The sequence below is a fragment of the Rhinoderma darwinii genome, chromosome 3 (assembly GCF_050947455.1).
Source record: "Rhinoderma darwinii isolate aRhiDar2 chromosome 3, aRhiDar2.hap1, whole genome shotgun sequence".
Lineage (NCBI taxonomy): Eukaryota > Metazoa > Chordata > Amphibia > Anura > Rhinodermatidae > Rhinoderma > Rhinoderma darwinii.
Genome location: NC_134689.1, coordinates 415,858,775 through 415,871,977, shown reverse-complemented (window position 1 = coordinate 415,871,977; position 13,203 = coordinate 415,858,775). Strand labels below are relative to the sequence as shown.

The 13,203-nt window shown below is 42.9% G+C and overlaps 2 non-coding genes across 2 annotated transcripts; both read right to left on the bottom strand.

The window, feature by feature from the left end:
* Nucleotides 1–3,442: 3,442 nt before the first annotated feature.
* On the bottom strand, nucleotides 3,443–3,514 carry TRNAD-GUC (transfer RNA aspartic acid (anticodon GUC)). Its single transcript has one exon. It is a non-coding gene; the product is annotated as a tRNA-Asp (tRNA).
* Nucleotides 3,515–6,904: 3,390 nt separating this feature from the next.
* On the bottom strand, nucleotides 6,905–6,976 carry TRNAD-GUC (transfer RNA aspartic acid (anticodon GUC)). The gene has a single exon. It is a non-coding gene; the product is annotated as a tRNA-Asp (tRNA).
* Between the last annotated feature and the right edge of the window lie 6,227 nt (nucleotides 6,977–13,203).

Here is a 13,203-nt window from a genome sequence, read left to right as displayed (position 1 = left end):
CCCCGGTCTCCCGCGTGACAGGCGGGGATACTCTCCACTATACTAACGAGGACCTGCTGATACCACGGCTGTGTGAGTTGCGTGGAGCAGGCCTAGCAGCGGCGCATGTGTGGCCTGAGTGCATTGTGTAAATGGCATATATGTGGAATGGGTCTGTATGGCGTGTCCGATGCCGAGAGTGGTCTTTGTTTTGGTAACTATGCTATGCCCCCACATCCCTGTGCTCGTTATTCACTATTAATCTGACACCACTGAGACCATTCAACAACTCTAATACAGATTAGTGTGCCCCCCTATGATAGGAAAATGAATAAATATGGCAATGACATATTGTCTTCTCTTTATGTGGTAATAACTTTGGAATTCTTTTATTTATCCAAGCATTCTGAGATTGTTTTCTTGTGACACATTGTACTTTATGTAAGTGGTAAAATGTGGTCGATACAATCCGAATCGTAGAGAAAATTGTAGAGAAAATTAGCATTTTTCTAAATGTATCTGCTTGTAAGACAGATAATAATCCTGGTACTGCAATTTCGTCCTATTTAAAGAGGCTCTGTCACTTGTACTTCCCTATCTCCTAGCTAATTTGATAGGCGCTGTCACACTGATAATACTAGTGAAAATTGTGTCCCAAAACGTTTATTATTTCAAAAGTTATGAGCTTTTTTCTAAATATGTAAATGAGGATTTATAAGACAACTGGGAGGTAACAGCAGCGATTCTCCTGAGGTGGGGCTTCCTCCCAGCCTCTGACTCTGTCCTATCAGCAGGATGCTGTTTCACAGCATTAGGAGACAGTCTAGAGGGAAGGGGGATCCATTCAAACAGCCATATCTCGGGCTGTGGGCGACCTAGAACCGCGGTTCTGGTGGCATATGAAAGGGGAGATTCCAATCTTTCATATGACAGTAGAATCACAGTTCTAGCTGTGACAGAGCCTGAGATATAGCCAGTTGAATACAGAATTGGGAATGAAAGCTGTATACTATAAGATCACACTGTGTTGCTGGACAGGGAAGGGTGCAGAAGCTGATTGGACAGCGTCATACAGAAAACATTACACCGCCCAAAGTGAAAAGAAAGAGTCTTGTTTTATAATTCTGGTTATTGATGTGTCTAAAAGTGACAATTCTCCCCGTCGCGGAATCGAACCCCGGTCTCCCGCGTGACAGGCGGGGATACTCTCCACTATACTAACGAGGACCTGCTGATACCACGGCTGTGTGAGTTGCGTGGAGCAGGCCTAGCAGCGGCGCATGTGTGGCCTGAGTGCATTGTGTAAATGGCATATATGTGGAATGGGTCTGTATGGCGTGTCCGATGCCGAGAGTGGTCTTTGTTTTGGTAACTATGCTATGCCCCCACATCCCTGTGCTCGTTATTCACTATTAATCTGACACCACTGAGACCATTCAACAACTCTAATACAGATTAGTGTGCCCCCCTATGATAGGAAAATGAATAAATATGGCAATGACATATTGTCTTCTCTTTATGTGGTAATAACTTTGGAATTCTTTTATTTATCCAAGCATTCTGAGATTGTTTTCTTGTGACACATTGTACTTTATGTAAGTGGTAAAATGTGGTCGATACAATCCGAATCGTAGAGAAAATTGTAGAGAAAATTAGCATTTTTCTAAATGTATCTGCTTGTAAGACAGATAATAATCCTGGTACTGCAATTTCGTCCTATTTAAAGAGGCTCTGTCACTTGTACTTCCCTATCTCCTAGCTAATTTGATAGGCGCTGTCACACTGATAATACTAGTGAAAATTGTGTCCCAAAACGTTTATTATTTCAAAAGTTATGAGCTTTTTTCTAAATATGTAAATGAGGATTTATAAGACAACTGGGAGGTAACAGCAGCGATTCTCCTGAGGTGGGGCTTCCTCCCAGCCTCTGACTCTGTCCTATCAGCAGGATGCTGTTTCACAGCATTAGGAGACAGTCTAGAGGGAAGGGGGATCCATTCAAACAGCCATATCTCGGGCTGTGGGCGACCTAGAACCGCGGTTCTGGTGGCATATGAAAGGGGAGATTCCAATCTTTCATATGACAGTAGAATCACAGTTCTAGCTGTGACAGAGCCTGAGATATAGCCAGTTGAATACAGAATTGGGAATGAAAGCTGTATACTATAAGATCACACTGTGTTGCTGGACAGGGAAGGGTGCAGAAGCTGATTGGACAGCGTCATACAGAAAACATTACACCGCCCAAAGTGAAAAGAAAGAGTCTTGTTTTATAATTCTGGTTATTGATGTGTCTAAAAGTGACAATTCTCCCCGTCGCGGAATCGAACCCCGGTCTCCCGCGTGACAGGCGGGGATACTCTCCACTATACTAACGAGGACCTGCTGATACCACGGCTGTGTGAGTTGCGTGGAGCAGGCCTAGCAGCGGCGCATGTGTGGCCTGAGTGCATTGTGTAAATGGCATATATGTGGAATGGGTCTGTATGGCGTGTCCGATGCCGAGAGTGGTCTTTGTTTTGGTAACTATGCTATGCCCCCACATCCCTGTGCTCGTTATTCACTATTAATCTGACACCACTGAGACCATTCAACAACTCTAATACAGATTAGTGTGCCCCCCTATGATAGGAAAATGAATAAATATGGCAATGACATATTGTCTTCTCTTTATGTGGTAATAACTTTGGAATTCTTTTATTTATCCAAGCATTCTGAGATTGTTTTCTTGTGACACATTGTACTTTATGTAAGTGGTAAAATGTGGTCGATACAATCCGAATCGTAGAGAAAATTGTAGAGAAAATTAGCATTTTTCTAAATGTATCTGCTTGTAAGACAGATAATAATCCTGGTACTGCAATTTCGTCCTATTTAAAGAGGCTCTGTCACTTGTACTTCCCTATCTCCTAGCTAATTTGATAGGCGCTGTCACACTGATAATACTAGTGAAAATTGTGTCCCAAAACGTTTATTATTTCAAAAGTTATGAGCTTTTTTCTAAATATGTAAATGAGGATTTATAAGACAACTGGGAGGTAACAGCAGCGATTCTCCTGAGGTGGGGCTTCCTCCCAGCCTCTGACTCTGTCCTATCAGCAGGATGCTGTTTCACAGCATTAGGAGACAGTCTAGAGGGAAGGGGGATCCATTCAAACAGCCATATCTCGGGCTGTGGACGAGCTAGAACCGCGGTTCTGGTGGCATATGAAAGGGGAGATTCCAATCTTTCATATGACAGTAGAACCACAGTTCTAGCTGTGACAGAGCCTGATATATAGCCAGTTGAATACAGAATTGGGAATGAAAGCTGTATACTATAAGATCACACTGTGTTGCTGGACAGGGAAGGGTGCAGAAGCTGATTGGACAGCGTCATACAGAAAACATTACACCGCCCAAAGTGAAAAGAAAGAGTCTTGTTTTATAATTCTGGTTATTGATGTGTCTAAAAGTGACAATTCTCCCCGTCGGGGAATCGAACCCCGGTCTCCCGCGTGACAGGCGGGGATACTCTCCACTATACTAACGAGGACCTGCTGATACCACAGCTGTGTGAGTTGCGTGGAGCAGGCCTAGCAGCGGCGCATGTGTGGCCTGAGTGCATTGTGTAAATGGCATATATGTGGAATGGGTCTGTATGGCGTGTCCGATGCCGAGAGTGGTCTTTGTTTTGGTAACTATGCTATGCCCCCACATCCCTGTGCTCGTTATTCACTATTAATCTGACACCACTGAGACCATTCAACAACTCTAATACAGATTAGTGTGCCCCCCTATGATAGGAAAATGAATAAATATGGCAATGACATATTGTCTTCTCTTTATGTGGTAATAACTTTGGAATTCTTTTATTTATCCAAGCATTCTGAGATTGTTTTCTTGTGACACATTGTACTTTATGTAAGTGGTAAAATGTGGTCGATACAATCCGAATCGTAGAGAAAATTGTAGAGAAAATTAGCATTTTTCTAAATGTATCTGCTTGTAAGACAGATAATAATCCTGGTACTGCAATTTCGTCCTATTTAAAGAGGCTCTGTCACTTGTACTTCCCTATCTCCTAGCTAATTTGATAGGCGCTGTCACACTGATAATACTAGTGAAAATTGTGTCCCAAAACGTTTATTATTTCAAAAGTTATGAGCTTTTTTCTAAATATGTAAATGAGGATTTATAAGACAACTGGGAGGTAACAGCAGCGATTCTCCTGAGGTGGGGCTTCCTCCCAGCCTCTGACTCTGTCCTATCAGCAGGATGCTGTTTCACAGCATTAGGAGACAGTCTAGAGGGAAGGGGGATCCATTCAAACAGCCATATCTCGGGCTGTGGGCGACCTAGAACCGCGGTTCTGGTGGCATATGAAAGGGGAGATTCCAATCTTTCATATGACAGTAGAATCACAGTTCTAGCTGTGACAGAGCCTGAGATATAGCCAGTTGAATACAGAATTGGGAATGAAAGCTGTATACTATAAGATCACACTGTGTTGCTGGACAGGGAAGGGTGCAGAAGCTGATTGGACAGCGTCATACAGAAAACATTACACCGCCCAAAGTGAAAAGAAAGAGTCTTGTTTTATAATTCTGGTTATTGATGTGTCTAAAAGTGACAATTCTCCCCGTCGCGGAATCGAACCCCGGTCTCCCGCGTGACAGGCGGGGATACTCTCCACTATACTAACGAGGACCTGCTGATACCACGGCTGTGTGAGTTGCGTGGAGCAGGCCTAGCAGCGGCGCATGTGTGGCCTGAGTGCATTGTGTAAATGGCATATATGTGGAATGGGTCTGTATGGCGTGTCCGATGCCGAGAGTGGTCTTTGTTTTGGTAACTATGCTATGCCCCCACATCCCTGTGCTCGTTATTCACTATTAATCTGACACCACTGAGACCATTCAACAACTCTAATACAGATTAGTGTGCCCCCCTATGATAGGAAAATGAATAAATATGGCAATGACATATTGTCTTCTCTTTATGTGGTAATAACTTTGGAATTCTTTTATTTATCCAAGCATTCTGAGATTGTTTTCTTGTGACACATTGTACTTTATGTAAGTGGTAAAATGTGGTCGATACAATCCGAATCGTAGAGAAAATTGTAGAGAAAATTAGCATTTTTCTAAATGTATCTGCTTGTAAGACAGATAATAATCCTGGTACTGCAATTTCGTCCTATTTAAAGAGGCTCTGTCACTTGTACTTCCCTATCTCCTAGCTAATTTGATAGGCGCTGTCACACTGATAATACTAGTGAAAATTGTGTCCCAAAACGTTTATTATTTCAAAAGTTATGAGCTTTTTTCTAAATATGTAAATGAGGATTTATAAGACAACTGGGAGGTAACAGCAGCGATTCTCCTGAGGTGGGGCTTCCTCCCAGCCTCTGACTCTGTCCTATCAGCAGGATGCTGTTTCACAGCATTAGGAGACAGTCTAGAGGGAAGGGGGATCCATTCAAACAGCCATATCTCGGGCTGTGGGCGACCTAGAACCGCGGTTCTGGTGGCATATGAAAGGGGAGATTCCAATCTTTCATATGACAGTAGAATCACAGTTCTAGCTGTGACAGAGCCTGAGATATAGCCAGTTGAATACAGAATTGGGAATGAAAGCTGTATACTATAAGATCACACTGTGTTGCTGGACAGGGAAGGGTGCAGAAGCTGATTGGACAGCGTCATACAGAAAACATTACACCGCCCAAAGTGAAAAGAAAGAGTCTTGTTTTATAATTCTGGTTATTGATGTGTCTAAAAGTGACAATTCTCCCCGTCGCGGAATCGAACCCCGGTCTCCCGCGTGACAGGCGGGGATACTCTCCACTATACTAACGAGGACCTGCTGATACCACGGCTGTGTGAGTTGCGTGGAGCAGGCCTAGCAGCGGCGCATGTGTGGCCTGAGTGCATTGTGTAAATGGCATATATGTGGAATGGGTCTGTATGGCGTGTCCGATGCCGAGAGTGGTCTTTGTTTTGGTAACTATGCTATGCCCCCACATCCCTGTGCTCGTTATTCACTATTAATCTGACACCACTGAGACCATTCAACAACTCTAATACAGATTAGTGTGCCCCCCTATGATAGGAAAATGAATAAATATGGCAATGACATATTGTCTTCTCTTTATGTGGTAATAACTTTGGAATTCTTTTATTTATCCAAGCATTCTGAGATTGTTTTCTTGTGACACATTGTACTTTATGTAAGTGGTAAAATGTGGTCGATACAATCCGAATCGTAGAGAAAATTGTAGAGAAAATTAGCATTTTTCTAAATGTATCTGCTTGTAAGACAGATAATAATCCTGGTACTGCAATTTCGTCCTATTTAAAGAGGCTCTGTCACTTGTACTTCCCTATCTCCTAGCTAATTTGATAGGCGCTGTCACACTGATAATACTAGTGAAAATTGTGTCCCAAAACGTTTATTATTTCAAAAGTTATGAGCTTTTTTCTAAATATGTAAATGAGGATTTATAAGACAACTGGGAGGTAACAGCAGCGATTCTCCTGAGGTGGGGCTTCCTCCCAGCCTCTGACTCTGTCCTATCAGCAGGATGCTGTTTCACAGCATTAGGAGACAGTCTAGAGGGAAGGGGGATCCATTCAAACAGCCATATCTCGGGCTGTGGACGAGCTAGAACCGCGGTTCTGGTGGCATATGAAAGGGGAGATTCCAATCTTTCATATGACAGTAGAACCACAGTTCTAGCTGTGACAGAGCCTGATATATAGCCAGTTGAATACAGAATTGGGAATGAAAGCTGTATACTATAAGATCACACTGTGTTGCTGGACAGGGAAGGGTGCAGAAGCTGATTGGACAGCGTCATACAGAAAACATTACACCGCCCAAAGTGAAAAGAAAGAGTCTTGTTTTATAATTCTGGTTATTGATGTGTCTAAAAGTGACAATTCTCCCCGTCGGGGAATCGAACCCCGGTCTCCCGCGTGACAGGCGGGGATACTCTCCACTATACTAACGAGGACCTGCTGATACCACAGCTGTGTGAGTTGCGTGGAGCAGGCCTAGCAGCGGCGCATGTGTGGCCTGAGTGCATTGTGTAAATGGCATATATGTGGAATGGGTCTGTATGGCGTGTCCGATGCCGAGAGTGGTCTTTGTTTTGGTAACTATGCTATGCCCCCACATCCCTGTGCTCGTTATTCACTATTAATCTGACACCACTGAGACCATTCAACAACTCTAATACAGATTAGTGTGCCCCCCTATGATAGGAAAATGAATAAATATGGCAATGACATATTGTCTTCTCTTTATGTGGTAATAACTTTGGAATTCTTTTATTTATCCAAGCATTCTGAGATTGTTTTCTTGTGACACATTGTACTTTATGTAAGTGGTAAAATGTGGTCGATACAATCCGAATCGTAGAGAAAATTGTAGAGAAAATTAGCATTTTTCTAAATGTATCTGCTTGTAAGACAGATAATAATCCTGGTACTGCAATTTCGTCCTATTTAAAGAGGCTCTGTCACTTGTACTTCCCTATCTCCTAGCTAATTTGATAGGCGCTGTCACACTGATAATACTAGTGAAAATTGTGTCCCAAAACGTTTATTATTTCAAAAGTTATGAGCTTTTTTCTAAATATGTAAATGAGGATTTATAAGACAACTGGGAGGTAACAGCAGCGATTCTCCTGAGGTGGGGCTTCCTCCCAGCCTCTGACTCTGTCCTATCAGCAGGATGCTGTTTCACAGCATTAGGAGACAGTCTAGAGGGAAGGGGGATCCATTCAAACAGCCATATCTCGGGCTGTGGGCGACCTAGAACCGCGGTTCTGGTGGCATATGAAAGGGGAGATTCCAATCTTTCATATGACAGTAGAATCACAGTTCTAGCTGTGACAGAGCCTGAGATATAGCCAGTTGAATACAGAATTGGGAATGAAAGCTGTATACTATAAGATCACACTGTGTTGCTGGACAGGGAAGGGTGCAGAAGCTGATTGGACAGCGTCCTACAGAAAACATTACACCGCCCAAAGTGAAAAGAAAGAGTCTTGTTTTATAATTCTGGTTATTGATGTGTCTAAAAGTGACAATTCTCCCCGTCGCGGAATCGAACCCCGGTCTCCCGCGTGACAGGCGGGGATACTCTCCACTATACTAACGAGGACCTGCTGATACCACAGCTGTGTGAGTTGCGTGGAGCAGGCCTAGCAGCGGCGCATGTGTGGCCTGAGTGCATTGTGTAAATGGCATATATGTGGAATGGGTCTGTATGGCGTGTCCGATGCCGAGAGTGGTCTTTGTTTTGGTAACTATGCTATGCCCCCACATCCCTGTGCTCGTTATTCACTATTAATCTGACACCACTGAGACCATTCAACAACTCTAATACAGATTAGTGTGCCCCCCTATGATAGGAAAATGAATAAATATGGCAATGACATATTGTCTTCTCTTTATGTGGTAATAACTTTGGAATTCTTTTATTTATCCAAGCATTCTGAGATTGTTTTCTTGTGACACATTGTACTTTATGTAAGTGGTAAAATGTGGTCGATACAATCCGAATCGTAGAGAAAATTGTAGAGAAAATTAGCATTTTTCTAAATGTATCTGCTTGTAAGACAGATAATAATCCTGGTACTGCAATTTCGTCCTATTTAAAGAGGCTCTGTCACTTGTACTTCCCTATCTCCTAGCTAATTTGATAGGCGCTGTCACACTGATAATACTAGTGAAAATTGTGTCCCAAAACGTTTATTATTTCAAAAGTTATGAGCTTTTTTCTAAATATGTAAATGAGGATTTATAAGACAACTGGGAGGTAACAGCAGCGATTCTCCTGAGGTAGGGCTTCCTCCCAGCCTCTGACTCTGTCCTATCAGCAGGATGCTGTTTCACAGCATTAGGAGACAGTCTAGAGGGAAGGGGGATCCATTCAAACAGCCATATCTCGGGCTGTGGACGACCTAGAACCACGGTTCTGGTGGCATATGAAAGGGGAGATTCCAATCTTTCATATGACAGTAGAATCACAGTTCTAGCTGTGACAGAGCCTGAGATATAGCCAGTTGAATACAGAATTGGGAATGAAAGCTGTATACTATAAGATCACACTGTGTTGCTGGACAGGGAAGGGTGCAGAAGCTGATTGGACAGCGTCATACAGAAAACATTACACCGCCCAAAGTGAAAAGAAAGAGTCTTGTTTTATAATTCTGGTTATTGATGTGTCTAAAAGTGACAATTCTCCCCGTCGCGGAATCGAACCCCGGTCTCCCGCGTGACAGGCGGGGATACTCTCCACTATACTAACGAGGACCTGCTGATACCACGGCTGTGTGAGTTGCGTGGAGCAGGCCTAGCAGCGGCGCATGTGTGGCCTGAGTGCATTGTGTAAATGGCATATATGTGGAATGGGTCTGTATGGCGTGTCCGATGCCGAGAGTGGTCTTTGTTTTGGTAACTATGCTATGCCCCCACATCCCTGTGCTCGTTATTCACTATTAATCTGACACCACTGAGACCATTCAACAACTCTAATACAGATTAGTGTGCCCCCCTATGATAGGAAAATGAATAAATATGGCAATGACATATTGTCTTCTCTTTATGTGGTAATAACTTTGGAATTCTTTTATTTATCCAAGCATTCTGAGATTGTTTTCTTGTGACACATTGTACTTTATGTAAGTGGTAAAATGTGGTCGATACAATCCGAATCGTAGAGAAAATTGTAGAGAAAATTAGCATTTTTCTAAATGTATCTGCTTGTAAGACAGATAATAATCCTGGTACTGCAATTTCGTCCTATTTAAAGAGGCTCTGTCACTTGTACTTCCCTATCTCCTAGCTAATTTGATAGGCGCTGTCACACTGATAATACTAGTGAAAATTGTGTCCCAAAACGTTTATTATTTCAAAAGTTATGAGCTTTTTTCTAAATATGTAAATGAGGATTTATAAGACAACTGGGAGGTAACAGCAGCGATTCTCCTGAGGTAGGGCTTCCTCCCAGCCTCTGACTCTGTCCTATCAGCAGGATGCTGTTTCACAGCATTAGGAGACAGTCTAGAGGGAAGGGGGATCCATTCAAACAGCCATATCTCGGGCTGTGGACGACCTAGAACCGCGGTTCTGGTGGCATATGAAAGGGGAGATTCCAATCTTTCATATGACAGTAGAATCACAGTTCTAGCTGTGACAGAGCCTGAGATATAGCCAGTTGAATACAGAATTGGGAATGAAAGCTGTATACTATAAGATCACACTGTGTTGCTGGACAGGGAAGGGTGCAGAAGCTGATTGGACAGCGTCATACAGAAAACATTACACCGCCCAAAGTGAAAAGAAAGAGTCTTGTTTTATAATTCTGGTTATTGATGTGTCTAAAAGTGACAATTCTCCCCGTCGCGGAATCGAACCCCGGTCTCCCGCGTGACAGGCGGGGATACTCTCCACTATACTAACGAGGACCTGCTGATACCACGGCTGTGTGAGTTGCGTGGAGCAGGCCTAGCAGCGGCGCATGTGTGGCCTGAGTGCATTGTGTAAATGGCATATATGTGGAATGGGTCTGTATGGCGTGTCCGATGCCGAGAGTGGTCTTTGTTTTGGTAACTATGCTATGCCCCCACATCCCTGTGCTCGTTATTCACTATTAATCTGACACCACTGAGACCATTCAACAACTCTAATACAGATTAGTGTGCCCCCCTATGATAGGAAAATGAATAAATATGGCAATGACATATTGTCTTCTCTTTATGTGGTAATAACTTTGGAATTCTTTTATTTATCCAAGCATTCTGAGATTGTTTTCTTGTGACACATTGTACTTTATGTAAGTGGTAAAATGTGGTCGATACAATCCGAATCGTAGAGAAAATTGTAGAGAAAATTAGCATTTTTCTAAATGTATCTGCTTGTAAGACAGATAATAATCCTGGTACTGCAATTTCGTCCTATTTAAAGAGGCTCTGTCACTTGTACTTCCCTATCTCCTAGCTAATTTGATAGGCGCTGTCACACTGATAATACTAGTGAAAATTGTGTCCCAAAACGTTTATTATTTCAAAAGTTATGAGCTTTTTTCTAAATATGTAAATGAGGATTTATAAGACAACTGGGAGGTAACAGCAGCGATTCTCCTGAGGTAGGGCTTCCTCCCAGCCTCTGACTCTGTCCTATCAGCAGGATGCTGTTTCACAGCATTAGGAGACAGTCTAGAGGGAAGGGGGATCCATTCAAACAGCCATATCTCGGGCTGTGGACGACCTAGAACCGCGGTTCTGGTGGCATATGAAAGGGGAGATTCCAATCTTTCATATGACAGTAGAATCACAGTTCTAGCTGTGACAGAGCCTGAGATATAGCCAGTTGAATACAGAATTGGGAATGAAAGCTGTATACTATAAGATCACACTGTGTTGCTGGACAGGGAAGGGTGCAGAAGCTGATTGGACAGCGTCATACAGAAAACATTACACCGCCCAAAGTGAAAAGAAAGAGTCTTGTTTTATAATTCTGGTTATTGATGTGTCTAAAAGTGACAATTCTCCCCGTCGCGGAATCGAACCCCGGTCTCCCACGTGACAGGCGGGGATACTCTCCACTATACTAACGAGGACCTGCTGATACCACGGCTGTGTGAGTTGCGTGGAGCAGGCCTAGCAGCGGCGCATGTGTGGCCTGAGTGCATTGTGTAAATGGCATATATGTGGAATGGGTCTGTATGGCGTGTCCGATGCCGAGAGTGGTCTTTGTTTTGGTAACTATGCTATGCCCCCACATCCCTGTGCTCGTTATTCACTATTAATCTGACACCACTGAGACCATTCAACAACTCTAATACAGATTAGTGTGCCCCCCTATGATAGGAAAATGAATAAATATGGCAATGACATATTGTCTTCTCTTTATGTGGTAATAACTTTGGAATTCTTTTATTTATCCAAGCATTCTGAGATTGTTTTCTTGTGACACATTGTACTTTATGTAAGTGGTAAAATGTGGTCGATACAATCCGAATCGTAGAGAAAATTGTAGAGAAAATTAGCATTTTTCTAAATGTATCTGCTTGTAAGACAGATAATAATCCTGGTACTGCAATTTCGTCCTATTTAAAGAGGCTCTGTCACTTGTACTTCCCTATCTCCTAGCTAATTTGATAGGCGCTGTCACACTGATAATACTAGTGAAAATTGTGTCCCAAAACGTTTATTATTTCAAAAGTTATGAGCTTTTTTCTAAATATGTAAATGAGGATTTATAAGACAACTGGGAGGTAACAGCAGCGATTCTCCTGAGGTAGGGCTTCCTCCCAGCCTCTGACTCTGTCCTATCAGCAGGATGCTGTTTCACAGCATTAGGAGACAGTCTAGAGGGAAGGGGGATCCATTCAAACAGCCATATCTCGGGCTGTGGACGACCTAGAACCACGGTTCTGGTGGCATATGAAAGGGGAGATTCCAATCTTTCATATGACAGTAGAATCACAGTTCTAGCTGTGACAGAGCCTGAGATATAGCCAGTTGAATACAGAATTGGGAATGAAAGCTGTATACTATAAGATCACACTGTGTTGCTGGACAGGGAAGGGTGCAGAAGCTGATTGGACAGCGTCATACAGAAAACATTACACCGCCCAAAGTGAAAAGAAAGAGTCTTGTTTTATAATTCTGGTTATTGATGTGTCTAAAAGTGACAATTCTCCCCGTCGCGGAATCGAACCCCGGTCTCCCGCGTGACAGGCGGGGATACTCTCCACTATACTAACGAGGACCTGCTGATACCACGGCTGTGTGAGTTGCGTGGAGCAGGCCTAGCAGCGGCGCATGTGTGGCCTGAGTGCATTGTGTAAATGGCATATATGTGGAATGGGTCTGTATGGCGTGTCCGATGCCGAGAGTGGTCTTTGTTTTGGTAACTATGCTATGCCCCCACATCCCTGTGCTCGTTATTCACTATTAATCTGACACCACTGAGACCATTCAACAACTCTAATACAGATTAGTGTGCCCCCCTATGATAGGAAAATGAATAAATATGGCAATGACATATTGTCTTCTCTTTATGTGGTAATAACTTTGGAATTCTTTTATTTATCCAAGCATTCTGAGATTGTTTTCTTGTGACACATTGTACTTTATGTAAGTGGTAAAATGTGGTCGATACAATCCGAATCGTAGAGAAAATTGTAGAGAAAATTAGCATTTTTCTAAATGTATCTGCTTGTAAG